Source organism: Hipposideros armiger, unplaced genomic scaffold (assembly GCF_001890085.2).
Source record: "Hipposideros armiger isolate ML-2016 unplaced genomic scaffold, ASM189008v1 scaffold_589, whole genome shotgun sequence".
Classification (NCBI taxonomy): Eukaryota; Metazoa; Chordata; class Mammalia; order Chiroptera; family Hipposideridae; genus Hipposideros; species Hipposideros armiger.
Window position 1 is genome coordinate 626,812 of NW_017731939.1, and position 14,157 is coordinate 640,968.

The 14,157-nt window shown below is 35.0% G+C and overlaps 1 pseudogene; it reads right to left on the reverse strand.

Moving 5' to 3' along the window:
* Nucleotides 1–270: 270 nt before the first annotated feature.
* Nucleotides 271–13,425, reverse strand: LOC109371724 (uncharacterized protein C6orf203-like; annotated as a pseudogene).
* Between the last annotated feature and the right edge of the window lie 732 nt (nucleotides 13,426–14,157).

The following is a 14,157-nucleotide window of genomic DNA, read 5'->3' on the forward strand; positions in this document are numbered from 1 at the left end:
AGTCTTTAATCTTACATCCAATCCAATCTTTCTCTACTTCCCCAGTCAGGGATACAATACCAGAAAGGAGGGAGTTGATTATTTTCATCCTCTTTGTTTTACCTCCTTCTTCCCTTGTTTCTGCAACTCAACTTTAAGGATAAAAATAGGAGGGATAACCATTCCATAGGGAAAGGCTCTTGTGTTTCATGCTGTTAGTAATTTTATCTTGCATGTGAATTCTCTTTTTTATGAGATTCATCTAAACACAAGCTTTTGAATGAGAGTACATTAATGGGCTCCTTGGAGGACCCCATCAACAAGCAAATCATCTCCAAACTGCACCATTCCATGTGTTGCCTCCTCTGTTTGATCTCTTTGGAGGTCCCTCTTCATGCTTGTTCGGTAGGCCTGCCTGATATCGACTTTTCCTAGCATTTAGCATGTCAAAAGGGCATCCACATGAACGCATGCTTTATACCACTATTGCCCTCTATTTTTTTTCATTGTTATTAAAGATCTCCACCCTCCTGCCTTCAGATTTTTCCAGGTGGGAGTCTGGCACTTTATCTCTCAAGACACCAAAGTCAAGAAATCTGGGGTGCTATGCTGCCATAGTAGTGTGGGGCTGGCTGACTAATTTTTTAAATCCAGTGATAATTTGACCTGAGATTCTGATGTCTGTTGTAAGGGTAAATACAAGTTCAAAATAATAGGTCATCCCAATAAATCTAGTACCCATCTACCCATTATAATATTATTGACTACATTCCCTATGCTGTACTTCACATCCCTGTGACTATTTTGTAACTATCAATTTGTACTTTTTATAATTAAAATTTATTGGGGTGTTTAATTACTATATTGTACACTTGAAACTAATATAATATTGTGTGTCAATTATAATTGAAAAATAAAAAATTGTTTTTAAAAAAGTTGTCTCTCGACCTGTTGAAAATAAGGGAAAGTAAAGGACAACATTTCCTCCTTTCTATTTGTAGTGAATTTACTTCAGAAACTAGGTGTAATTGTAATTTATTTCTCGGTATTTTTGAAATGTAAATAAAACTTTAAAAAAATATAAATAAGCCTCTTGCCAGCTTTATGACCTTGGAATGTCTTTCTCAAGGACCACTTAGTAACCATCTCTTTGAAATGTAAACATCAAGGAAGATAGTGCCCTATCTTCCAGCTTCTGTGGAAAGGTAGAAGTTTAATTTCCTCAGGGTGTCAATCTCCAAGATGCAACACTACCTTCTAGCATCAAGATTGTCTTTGCAATCTCTTAGCAGATTGCCTGTGATGTCCATCACATTCTGGTTTAATGCTTATTCAATATAGAATTGTTTTGTTTTTCTTCTTTTCTGGAGGTGTTTGCTGGATAGAAGATTTTGAGTTTATTTCCCCAACACCATCCTACTGCAAGCAACGATCTTTTACAGCACTGCTACCTGCCTTGGGGTGCAAAAGCATCCTCCCTTTCCCAACATGAAACATTTAACATTTATTCTTCTTGATACTATTGGAAATGGAATTGTTTTCTGAATTTTGTTTTTTAATTATTTGTTGTTACTGTATAGAAATGCAACTGATTTTTGTGTGTTGATTTTGAATCTTGCAAACTTGCTGAGTTTTTAAATTATTTTTAACAGTATTTTGCATGAGTTCTTTAGGCTATTTATTTATTTTCAGTAAACATTCATATGCACGCCAAGGTGTATGAAAGTATACACAGTGAAAAGACTAATTTCTTTCCTTTCCCTTCAGACATTCAATTTCCTTCCCCAGGTTATCAGTTTCTCATGCACCACCCCAAAGATTTCTTAGATAGATGAGCAATTTATATTTTTCTATTCACATTATTGTGTATTTTTCTTTTGTCCACTTTCATTATATCATAGCAATATATAATATGCTTACTCATTTTATGAAATGCAGAAAGCTGCATTTGTATTAGTTACTTCTTTTTCTGGCAGCAGTGTAGTATATCTGTTATATTTTATTTATTTGTACTGTTCATTCATGCATTTCAGAAAGACTTCTCTGAGTAGCAGTTTAATATGTTTTTTAATTTCGTCCTTTACCTTCCATGAGATATATATATATATATATATATATATATATATATATATATATATATATATATATATATATATATATATATATATGGCTAGTAACATTTGCAAAAGGATTCTCTATTTTATATTCCTTTTTCTGAATAACTTATACCAGTAATGTAACCTTCTAGATTTTGTCTCAGGGGGTTCTGCACAAAATATTCACTAATAACAATGAATCTTATCTCCTTTCAATTTCTTGAGTTGAGAAATCTCAACTAGCATCAATTCCAGATCTGAACTCAATATATTAAAATAGTTCCTGATTCCCACCTCATATTTCTCCCCTTTATTCTTTTCTTGTAGAGTATTAATTTCAGGAATTACTTTGGCCTTTTCTCTTAGGCCACAGGCAGTTGCTGTATTTATTTAAAATCCCTATATGGCTCTGAAACTTCCTTTTCAATTATTTGAATTGAATTTCTTCTGACTTTTGAACCTGTGGGTAAACTACATGCTCAAAAATCCCTCATGGTTGAAATGGAGAATGAATTTGGAGACAGCCAATCTATAAATGCTTAGCAAGGCATGATATTAACCATTTGAAGCTAGAGACTCTTTAGTACACTGAAAACTCAGTTCCCTTAATTTTTTTAGAGCAGCAAGTATTTTTATTAGCTCCTAATAAATGAAAGGCTCATATGTGGAAGAGTCTATTCCCGATAGTTGAAACAGGAGAAGTTGTAATTGTATAATTAATTCATGGATAAGCACCAGTAGTCTGAATCCTGAAGCTATTTGAGCCTGCTAAATCCTGCCCTGTCGCTAAGGCCTGCCTAGATGGCATTAACTTGCCAAGTCATTTGTGGTTGGCATTTGTTGAGGTCACACTTGTATTTCAAATTGGATTAAGCCAACCAGTAGTCACATTAAAACATTTCTCAAGCTTTTGCCTCTGCTGAAGCCTGTAGATCTCCCATGATTACTGAGACTCATGGCCATTTATTTAGGGTCTGGCACACAAATTAAGAAATGTTGGTGACTCATAGAAATAGCCATTCACCTGGGGATAAACCATCAATAAGCTGCAGTGACCTGCCAAGATAAAACATGAAGAAGCCTAAGGCTTCACACCGTTTGCCCAGGCCAACATGTTAAAGCCAAATTGTAACAACTATACATTTATATAGTTGTAGAAAACAGCCTCATGGCTTGAAATAAGCATCTACAAACAGCAGCTTCAAAATGCCCTGCCCATATAAAAAAGCTTTAGGAACCACCATGTTCCCTAATTTCCACAGTAATCTTTCTGTAATGTTCATTTTGCTTCTCCACATTCTAGTCCCTGTATATTTATCAACTTTATATAGTTTTCAGCTATATAACACGTGTTGGGCTAAAAAGAGGCTCAATTAATAGACTACACTCCTGCACTCAAATGCTAAATTAGTTGAAAAATGACAAAAAAAATCTGTGTGCTAAAGACCAAGCAGATACTGATGAACTGTTTTGCTTGTACTGAGTCTTACATTTATAATATGCATTTCTAGCAGGATTTGGCTGATACAGGGATCTTCTCTTAAGGACAGAGCCTACAGCTGGAGAAGAACAGAATCGTGTTCCATGTGAGTAATTCACTACCGAGAATTATAAAGAATCTGGTCAACCCATGCCCCCCTTTCCTTCTTAACTTGCCAATTACATAAGCCATTTCAGTTTTCCTGTTGTGCAGTGGGTGAATGGATGGATTTAAATCAGTATTATTACACTAAGGTAGCTTCTACTTTAAAAGAACAACAGGAATGTTGTAGAAGCCTTACTCATATCTTCTTCAGTCTCTACACCTCTTTCCCAGATTCCCACCAACACATCACATTTGAAACTACTTCAAGCACCATCTTTCAGCTGAATTTAACATGCTTTTCTTGATTTATGTCTCTAAAACTTCAAAAGACCTAGGCCCATATTCATTTTGAATAAAAATGGTATCGAGGAGGGAAAAAAAGGAAGGTTTAACTGAAAAGGAGAGATCTTTGGTCCCTCCTATGGCTACAACTCAGGACCTACCTTCCTCTTCTAATAACTGCCATTAGTGACAATATAGAAATATGCAAATTTACCTAGCTCATTGTTGTGTCATTCTTTTTAAACAAAATGGGGAAATGCAAATTATTTTTGTTACTGTGTTCGTCAAGGAGAAATCTGCAGCTTTCATTAGGTTTTAATTCTAAACAATCTTTAGTTTGTTAATGTGGGTATATTGTTTCATTTCTTCATAACTCATATTATTAAAGAATGAACAGTGATGGTTGTTCACCAGAACAGGAAACCTTCATCCATTTAGAATGCTGGTTTGATGTAGAGATACTCTTATGGCATTGGTACAGAATTTTAACAAAATTATAAGCCTGTGTTTTGCCTGCTACATGAATAAAAAATATATCACATTTAAAGCTTGTTTCAAAGAATAACCTTTTTACTCACTTTTTAAAAATGAATGCTTGACCATCATTAGAGCATCTCTCATCCCTTCCCAATTTTCTTCATTCTACTACAAATAGCCTCTATTCTATGAAGAATTTGGTTTTTGTGGTGCCCCTTCACTCTTGCTTTGAAGTCTCCTAGTTCAGTCCTCTGTCTAGACAAGCAAGACCTTTCTATGGAGATTGTGTGCTAACTACAGTTTCTTTCTACAGATATTGTGTAGTAACTATAGAAGATACTATAGTTCTATAGTACTGTGCTGTAAACAGTACAGTACCTCCTGACCATGTTTCTTCTTGATGTTTATGTGATAGAAAAGACAAACCTACCATACACAAATACATACCATAACTTTCTAATAGACTATATTAATTAAATCCTCAGTAAATTAATGTAGTGACTCAGATAGTTACCACATAATGAAACCAAAACTATTTTGCATGCCGAAAGTTATATATTAAAGAGTCCAAGTAGATTTGATTTCTAGACGCGAGAAGCCATAATTCAGAAAGCATTGTATTTGTTTACTTGTTTATTTTTTTCATATACCCATGATTGCTATCAAAATATTTACCTTCCTCTCAATTTTGCTGTGAACCTAATTTCTTTTAAAATACATGTTTGTTAGGTCTTTCCCTCATCTTTATTTCAAGCAAGATCTCTCTGGACAAAAGGAACAAATAAGTCCACTGGGTCATTTTCCTTAACAATCTAAACATCTGTGTTTTTATTCATTGATAAATGTATCATTTTAATTTTAAATAATTTGTATTTATCATTGTTCAAATGTAGCTGCCCATAAACTGAAATGCAATAGGTATTTTCTACTAACATTGAATGAGAAAAACATTATGCTGAAAAGAATTATTCTTTACATAAAGAATGCATAAAACCATATTCTAGCCTTTTTTATATCATTAGCTGAAGATCAATTTCCTATGAAATGTTATATTTTCTTTCATGTTGGGGGTTACTTTCTGCAATAGTTTACTGGAGTTGGGCTTTGCAGTATAACAGGATATGTATTTTCAGAGGGTTACAGATTGCATGCTTATCTAATTGCACTAGTAAAATATAACTAATAGACATTTAATTTGACTGTATCTTGAAGGCTTACCCTTCCTCATGAAATAATGTTATCTCTAAATTGCAATCCCATACTGAGTGATTTCAATTATATATGCCCCTTGTGAATGTGTCAACAAATTTTTCATTCCCTAGTCACCTGAGAGAAAATTTTCAAATAAGAAGAAATTGCCCCCATTGGTACAGAGTAATAACTGTTATGTTGATGCAAGCTTTGATATGAAGAGTGTATAGATTGGTGAACCCCTGGGGCCACTTAGGCAGGCTGCTGAGTTAGCAGTCTACAAGGTTAGACCTGCCTCTGCTGTAATTGGAATTGGCCTCAAGGCCCCATGTGAACTCATAAATGGTACAGAATGAATACCTAAACTTAAGCTGTTATCTAGTGTTCTCTTCAAAGAATAAAGTGTTTGTGTTCTTATGTGAGGGGGATTATCAATATTAGTTTTCCTCAAGCGAGGACCACTTTTATTTCCTCCTTGAAAACAAAAACATTTCTAGGGACTCTCTTTCTCTGATTTTGAAAAAACAGCTTAGCTGTGTCTTGCTGGAGAGGCTCAGCGGAGTGGCACTGAGTGGCCCTTCTCAGCTCATAAGGACGGGATTCTGCCAGGCACCAAATTTGATTACAGTGAAACATAAAATGGAGTTTGGTGAGGTAAATGTTAAAATTTTTTCTTATGAAAATGAAATATGGGAAGTTGGGTATAATGTATTATAAATATTCTGTCATGTATATATATGGTAGAATTCTATCACAGCCCCTTTTTCTCCTTTCACAGAGACTTTTCTTTTTTCTTCTTAAGCATCAGTTGATGGGTAAATGCACTCAGACTTAAGCCAATATTTCTCCCCCTTCAGGCTCATACCTGTGGGATGTGCTATGTTGTATATAAAGAGCATGTGCCAGGATCTGCAAAGAATTGCTCTCCATCTGCTGCCCAGTGGTTCCGCTCCAGGTAGAACCTTTTTTATTACCTTTATCCTTCTGCCAGTACCAGCACCTGGATGAAGTTTAACTGCAGTCACGAGGCTGTATTTTAGGCAGAAACCTGACATGGAAGAAAACCATATTGTGGGGAAGTGCAGAGTATTTCACCTTTCTTTTACACCTAGGAGGGTGGTAACTAAAAGCTTTACTTGCTGAGAATTTGATCTCCAATATAAACATAGGATTTCTCTAGTTCCTATCCACATAATAGCCACCCTCTAGAACAAAATCTCCTCATTATATGGCATTTACAGGAGATTGCTCAGCTCTCTGCAGTTGATAGTTGAGCAATAAAATAGCTCCCCGAGGGTCAATTTCAGACTTAACTGAGGTCAGTCGTGATGCTGCCCCTGGGGAGCTGAGACAAGCTGAGCCTTTTCCTGTGTTCCAGTGTAAACAGCCTCAGCTTCAGGGGGCTTCACCTTCCAACTCAAATCCTGTCAGGGTACATATGCACAAAACCTTTTATTTGCTGTACACAATTTTTCTCTTCATTAGATCCAAACACGCATTTAATCTAAACATGTGAATTGATGGTCCTAAGGGGTTATGATTGTGTGATTCCACATTATGTGAGGCTTTTACGTATGGGTGACTCTTTTGACAAGGCTTTTTAAAATAGTTGTGAGTTTGCTCCGTAACACTTATATACATGTAATATTTCTTTTTTTTTTTAATTAAAGCATAGTGGGGTGACAATGGTTAAAGTTACATAGGTTTTCAGTGTACAATTCTGTAATATGTCTTTTCTTGTTTTTATGAATCAAATTTGATGGTGAAGGCTAACAGTAAATTTTCAACATCCCCCTACTCCCCACACACTTTTATTTGTGAAGTGTTGGTTTTCTATGTTTGCTGTAACATATTACTACAGACTTAGTATTTTAAACAACACAAAATTATTACCTTACTGTTATTGTGTAGGTCAGATACCCAACACAGTTTTCATGGATCTAAAATCAAAGTGTTGACAAGGCTGCATTCCTGTCGAGATTCTAGGGGAGAATCTGTTTTCTTGCCTTTGGCAGCTTCTCAAGGCTGCTGGCATTTCTTGGCTCACAGGACTCCTTCATTTTCAAAACCAATGGCAGGTTGATGAGTTATTTTCACACCCCATCACCCTGACTTCTGTCTCCCGATTCTACTTTTAAGAAGCCTTGTGATTACATTAGGCCCATCTGGATAATCCAAGATAATCTCCTTATTTTACATCTAAGTGAATAACAGCTTTTAATTCTATCTGCAACCATAATTCCCTGATGCCCTGTAAAGTGACATAGTCACAGTTACTGGGAATCTGGACATAACCATTTTTAGGAATGAGTGCATTTTTTCTGCCTACCACAAGTAGTAGGGGATTTCAGGTTCTCACTCAGGCTAGCTGGGTTTAGTAATTAGGCTTAAGTGGTTGCTATAATTACCAGTACTGCGGTTTTCCAACTGTTGGGTACTGTGTTCTTCACTTGCTCCTTCAAAAATGCACCAGAGGTCACTGTGCTTTATGATGTGCTTCTACGTGCCTGCACACATCCTCCCCCCATGTGAGGGGCCCCATCTTTGGGGCACCTTGTGGGAGTGTCTCAATTCCTGCTAATGGCAGAATCGTGGGGTGTTTGTCCCAGTCTTGGAATAGTCTTGTCCTCTAGTGTCCATTCTAGGGATTCCTCTCCTAGGGGCTAACCATGCCTTTTCTTCCTTTCAAGTCACCAGCCTCATTTCCCTTACCCTCATCCTAATGCTATGCTAGCTTAATGCTTTGATGAGTTATCTTAAAACTCAGTGGCGAAAGGTTGTGTTGGGGATGTCCTCCATGGTCCATTAAACCAGGGTGGTTGTTAGGGCCTGACTTTAAGAACAACAATAAGGTTTAGTTATTGTTCTAGGAAGAAAAATGTGTGAAAGAAAAATTTCTAGTGTTTCTTTTCTTAAATTTCTTTTCTTTTTCTTTCCTGTTTTTGTGTTTTTTTCTCTTCCAGTTCCTTTCAGAATTTATTGTCCTTGACCATCTTCCAATATATGTAGAGGAGAGAGAAGATATCCTAGAATTGATTATTTATTCTTCCTGCATTTATGTTTATATCATACTAATGACATGCATACTTTTGAAATTAAGTTTCCACCTGCACATGTGGTCCTTTTCTCTGAGAGCTAATGTTTTATTTACTGCAGAAAACAGTAGAGGCATAAAGGATGCATTGTTTTGTGTAGTACACAGAGTAAAACAATTAAAGTGAAAAATTGTCAGGTACATATGTAGAGAAGGTATATAATAATATAGAAGTAGACAAAGTAAGGGCAGAAAATCTTTTCAGGCTGTTATGATAAACCTAAACCATCAGTGGGATAAAGTTACGATGCAGTGATGGTGATCAATGAGAATGATATTAAAAATGCTAATTAAAAAAAAGAAAAAGAAATGAGAGGGAAATAAATCAAGAGGGAAAGAGAGAGAGAAGAAAGAAAGAAGAACGGAAAAAAAGGTGAAGAGAAAGAGAAAGTCCTAAAGTCAAATAATATTTTTGTAAGAATATGCTTGTCTTTAAAAGGGACACATTTTAAAAAACATAATAAAATAAGCTCCTTGTGCCATTAAGTATTACTGACATGACCACATTCCAGAATAAGCTTGAATAAGTAATACCAGGCAGGAAACTGACAAAATGAAGAAAAGTAGTGGTATCCATGTGAAATCGATTAGTGCATTATTTAATGCATAGCCTGGCAATTGCTATACCACACAGCACCAGGAAATCCATTGTGTAGTCACTGCACTACATATAAATTTAAAATTAAGCCGAAATTTGATTTTGAGATACCAAAGATGCTTTTAGTAGTGATTTATTTTAGTAGTATTGCCTCAGGATACCATAATTTAAATGTGATAATTACTCTGGAAAATTTATAGCTATGACCAAATTATTTTTCTTGTCTTGTCTTTTTCCTTTCTTAGTGATCTGCAATTGTTTTTGCGGTGGCTCAACTTGAGATATTATCCTATATAATGAAAAAAGGTCTTGATGGTTCCATTGCTTCCCTAGTATCAAAGGAGCTTAGTGACATAGCTTTCTGTTTCCTGGGTACCTCCAAACTTCTTGAATTATACCCTTGTTACAATATCACTTAAAGCCATGACCTTGTTCTCCCAGGATTCTATTAGTTTATTATGCTACTTACAAAAAGTAAAAAATGTACTTAATTTGTAAAATAAGTACTTAATTTTTTTCTTTTCTTTTATATGTACATTGAAAATAGATTTTTTTTATAGTCTCTAATTACAGGACGTGACAAAAAGTATTGCTCACTTTAAACAAAAAATAGACTGCTAAATATCTATCATTTTTTATTTCTCTACAGAGGAGCAACTTATTCTTTTCACTGCTCTATACCAAAACCTCCTAGAAGATTACCTAGCTCATAATATGCTGTTAAAAAATAATTTGTTGAATGTATGAATATATAATATTTCATAGTGGTTCCAATAAATCACTGGCATATATTTCCCTTTATCTATATGTCAACATCATGGGGGGAGATGAAGAGTTTATGTCTCACTGATATGATTAGATTCACTCTTAGCTTTACTCATTTTTTTTTATTGTAAACAAGTTTACAATTCTGGAAGATTAAAGATTGAATATTGCTATAATACAATCTCCGAAATTATAAAAGGGGAAAGCCTTCCACATTTGCCTGTACTTGTGAACAGAGCATTGGCCTAAAGGAGTAAACAACCCTAGGAAACACCAGTTGACAAGGCAGGATGTATACAGGCACCCAGGAAAAATGATTTCATATACAGAAAATCTAATGTAGGTCCAGCTAGCACTCTCTGAGCAAGTTTATTTCACAGTCCAAGGCAAAAACCTTTAGTTCCAGGACCTAAAATGGGATTTCCCTCCTCTTCCATTCATTAATTCTTAGGCTTTGAAGATGTAATGGTGAATAAGGCACAGTCCTTGATCTCAAGGTGTGGAAGGCATAGTAGAGAATAGAGAAAAGAAAACACAGAGTAGGGCTGCATTGAACATGGATGTTGAGTTGAGTGGATGTAGAGAAACAATTCTGACAAGCACTGAGAAACAGCATCAACTATCATGGAAGTCGACTTCCTAGGTCAGTGAAATGATACCATCAAATCTCTTTCACGCTGAAAAGCAAAGACAGAATGTTATTTTTCCAAATTCAAATGTTACAATTTTATCTGTAAATACTGGAAAGAAATTTGTTTTTTTTTCTGGCTTCTATCATACCTTCACATCATTCTGGGTGACTGAATAGAGATAGTAAATTACTGTAGATTATTTTTGTCTTTGCCACTGCTAAAACTGTTTCCTGAAAATTCCCCATACAATTTAACTTTATTATTATTGTCATCAAAAACAAAATCATTTTTGTTTGTACTATTTTAGGCGGAAAAGCCATGATAGTAAAAATAAATTTCCTAAAGTTTCATTTTCCTCCTAGCTCCTCTTTTCTTTCCACCTTAAAACATTCCTGTTTTCTGCTCTCACCTTATTTCGTGTACTGTTTGCTTCTCACCTGTGCTGCCATCCACATGTATACCCTTTCTGACATCTGCAGCCTGATTTTTTTATGCTCCTTGTCTGTCATACTCTAATTCTCTCTAACATACAATTCCTGCCACTCTCATATTCTCATAGATGTTATCTTTTTAAATAGCCTATCTCTTACAGTTCCTCTCTTCTACATATTCCTTCTCTGTCACTATAAACCTATCCTCACTTATTATCCACCTCTCATACATATTCCCAGGCTAATGTCTAAATCAACAGGCCGGATATGCTTACACTCAGTAAGGCAGTAATGCCAGTGCAGCACATCTCAGCTGCACAGCTATTTCACCCAGTGGTGACCTAGAAACATTGAACTTCCTATAGCGTTAAGATGCACTTGATTGAATCTCAACACTGACATTCTGTCTCTTATGTAAGTTCATACACACCCACACCCACATCCACACCCACACACCCCTTCCAGTGCTAAAATCAACCTCTCTCAGTGATTTCAACTGTTAGTAGTATTGGACGCGTAGATGACACAGGAGGCAGCCTGGATTGTGGTGCATGGTACATGGAAGGCAAGGAACTGAGAATCCTATTATTTTGTGAGTTAAATACCCTTGGAAAAAAGATGAGTGAATGTAATGTCTATGTGACAATCGAATCGAAGGCTAAAGGAAAGTGGAACAGAAGTTGCCTATCTGTATACTTTATATCACCATTTCTTTAAAAAGATGAGAATACATTGTCAAAATTATCTGGATTTATTTATTGAAGACAGATTACAAGAATAATTTTGCAGGCAAAAGTTCAAAGTACAATCTATAATTTACAACAAATTAACATATTTGCATACCTGAAAATAAATTTTAAAATAGCATTTTCATTGATTATTTTTCATTGGGAAATAGGATGCTTTTTATTATGTTCCCTTACTAATAAAATGTTTGGAAGAAACGTATTTCACCATGTTCTACATAGGCCACAGAATTAACTGTAAGAAAAAGTGCAGCACAGGTTGAGGGCTACCCAATAACCAGACTAGAATAATAAATGTGAAACTATGTAAGTCTAAAGAAAAAAGAAAAAAAAACAAACCTTGTTTAAATCTAACATATATTGAAATGAAAACGTTTTTTTCTAATTTTTTAAAAAAATTAGTAATATGCTATAGAATACCAAGATGTATCTACACATTAAACAGATTATCAAAAGCATCTGGTACTGTTCAAAAACAACTCCTAAGTGTAATTTAGCAGATTTTGTATCTTTGGGCCTGAACATGCATTCGATTTCTACTTTATATTTTCTCTAAGTAATTGGAATTCTTTATCTCACCTTGCATTGATAAAAATGGTAGTCATTTTTTTCTATGTAGAATTTTTGTTAGCCCATGTACTGAAGTCATTTATGTTCATTGTTTTGTTTTATCTAAAAAGCTAGTCTATTGTATATATCTGGAATTAATAAAGCTGTATTGTTTAAAAATACTTTATATGCAGGTGCTATATTTATATTTCAATATCCCTGAAGCATAGGGTTCTCCTTATTTTAAAATTTTCTTTTATTACTTAAAATAATTTTCTAAGTTTTGAATATTATATGGTCACTTCTGGTACAAATACATTTTTCAAATACCTTTTCTCAGGATAATCCACATCACTATCTCTGTTTTTACTTCTTTGTCCTTTCCAATGAGATTTAATGTATTTCCCACTTTCACTGTTCTGCATCTCTTCCATAATTTTTCCCTTTTCAGCCTGACTTTATCTTTGTAGACTGCATCTTCCATTTTGCTTTTCACATTGTAGCGTTTATGGCCTCAGGTGCATTTTACACTTGCTATATACATCTAAATTTGTGGTTCTTTTTTTCCTCAAGAAGCTGTTAGTAAATCAATAGTTCATTTTGCATTAACTGTATTTTAGAATCAAGGAAATATGACACATGGGATTTGCAGCAAGTTACTTGAATTCTTTGGAAATTGGTTTTCTCATTTTCTTCCAAGTGAGGGTAATATCCGACAGAAAAGACTGTGCTGTTTTTTCCAAGTCTTTCTATCTCTGACCACACTGGGGTTATCCTCAAACTCCTCTTCTTGCTCACTCATTTCCTTTTGATCACTCTCTTCATCAGAGTCCTCTTCATATACTTTTTGTAGAGCCTTTTTAGTGAATATTTTTAGAGATTATAATATTTTTGAGTTTTATGAAAAATGGAAAATATATTCTGAAATTATTAAAAGCTCTGGGAATCTCAGTGAGAAAATATTATGGAAACATGTTTCATCATTTGATGCAATTAACATGATATTAAAAGTGTTCATTTGAGTTCCAGGAAGCACAGAGTTTGTGTGAAGCCAGATGTCTAGACTGGACTCTGAGGACTGCTTTCTTAAAATGAGACAATTTGACACTAGTCATAGACTTTGCATATAAGTTTTATGGCAGGTCCCTCCTGCCCTGTGGGTCTATGCACTCCCAACCTCAGGGCCACACTTGCCTATCAAATACATTTTTTGAAAGATTTGGGTATGTGTGAGGCAGGGAGTTAGCACTGAAAACTTTTATATCTCTGGGCTTTAAGAGAGCCCCAAGGAAACCATACATAGTGGTTTTCCCAGGGAGGTACCTGTTTATACATATTATCCAAGCATAATTGTCCCTATTTGTAAAATAAGTTATATCTTCATCTACTTAATAAGGGAATAGAAAGTTGTACTCCTTGGTCCAGGGAGGCATCAAGTAATCTTGGAACTCAATGAATGAGACAAAATCTATCCAAGTCACCAGCATCCTAAACTTGCAAGTTTGGAGTGACATTTTCACTTCTCTGGTACCCTTAGTAGTAACAAAACCTTAACACCCTTAGAGATACTTCTAGAACAAGAGGTTCCTGAGACCTCTGCAGAAGAGAAAATTGTTTGTTAAAAATGAGCACACAATAAAAATAATTTTCACCTAGAAAATGATACACATAAAGTAAATAAAGCTGACCAAGAAAAAAAAAAAAAACAACCACCTAGGAGCTTGAGATGATT